This window comes from Chiloscyllium plagiosum, unplaced genomic scaffold, assembly GCF_004010195.1.
Source record: "Chiloscyllium plagiosum isolate BGI_BamShark_2017 unplaced genomic scaffold, ASM401019v2 scaf_11212, whole genome shotgun sequence".
NCBI classification, from domain to species: Eukaryota; Metazoa; Chordata; class Chondrichthyes; order Orectolobiformes; family Hemiscylliidae; genus Chiloscyllium; species Chiloscyllium plagiosum.
In genome coordinates, this window is record NW_025211479.1 from 733 (window position 1) to 2,063 (window position 1,331).

The following is a 1,331-nucleotide window of genomic DNA, read 5'->3' on the forward strand; positions in this document are numbered from 1 at the left end:
ACAAGTATGATAAAGTCAAATCGTTGCTATTTATTAAATCATGAGGGACATGGATAGGTTGACTCGTCAAGGTGTTTTCCGGCTGGTGAGGAAGTCAAAAGTTAGAAAACATCGGTATAAAATTAGTGGTAAGGATTTAAAAGTGACGTCAGGGGCAACTTTTTCAGACGTGTCCAGAATGAGCTGCCAGAGAAATTGGTGGAGACTGGTACAACTGTAACATTGAATGGCATCTGGATGGATATATGAGTAACAAGCGTTAGAGGGATGTGGGCCAAATGTTGGCAAATGGGACCTATTAATTTAGGATATCTGTCCACCATGGTCATGTTGGAAAGAAGGGCCACTTTCCGTGTTGTATTGTTCAATGACTTGATGACTCTAGAACAACCGCAAAATCTTTGCAAATAATTCCGTCAAGACGATTTCAAAGTTCCAAATCTTCGGTTAATCTTCCTCTCTTGTGCTCACAAGTTGATTACCTGATGTCAGAACTTACGGATTAGTTGCTGGATCCATTCCTGTAAATTGGTTCTGCATTCTTTCTAATTCCGATTTTTTTTTACGAATGTAGCTAGTGTTTATGGACTTAGCATCAATTTTTCTAATACCATATTTCGATGAATATTAAAACACAACAGCATATCTAATTTGGCACCAGATGATGAGCAATTGAGTCAAAATCGATCGGACGCAGTGAGACAATGATCCTCTCTTCGTGTGGTGCACATTCGTGACTCTATAATTCGGCGAAGAATCATTCCCACAACTTCAGCTGTGTCAGAATCTAGTTTGCGGTGAAAGCCTGTCAATCTGCTAAGGTAACGTTCGTCTGGGTCTCTGCAAAGGATTTGGCGAAATCTTTGGGTCTTGACAATTTGTACTTCCAACAAATGAATTCAGTTGTTTTACTGTGAAAATTGATGGTTGTGTCGCAGCTGTGATGGCCGAGAGGTTAAGGCGTTGGATTTGAAATCCAATGGGGTATCCCTTCGCAGGTTCGAATCCTGGTCACAGCGTAGAATCTTTTAAAAATCATTAATTCCTTTGCAGGATTTGGAGTTCGTGGAGCTTGAGCTTTGCATTCAATCGAAAGTAAATTTTCAACTGTGAAGAATCCGAAGTAATTTCAAGACTGACCCAGTCATCTAATTGAATAAATTATATGTCGAGACACAAAAAGCCACCAACTTCCAACACGAATCAGTTTCAACACATTGGTCGAACTATCATGAAATTTGGATGTTCGGGGGTGAAACTCAGCAAAACAAGAAGCAATGCAATACATTTACCTGCAGGTGATTAATTTTTTTTAGGATCAGTTGAAAGTC

The 1,331-nt window shown here is 39.6% G+C and overlaps 1 non-coding gene across 1 annotated transcript; it reads left to right on the top strand.

The window, feature by feature from the left end:
- Positions 1–937: 937 nt before the first annotated feature.
- On the top strand, positions 938–1,019 carry trnas-uga. Its single transcript has one exon. It is a non-coding gene; the product is annotated as a tRNA-Ser (tRNA).
- The last annotated feature ends 312 nt before the right edge of the window (positions 1,020–1,331 follow it).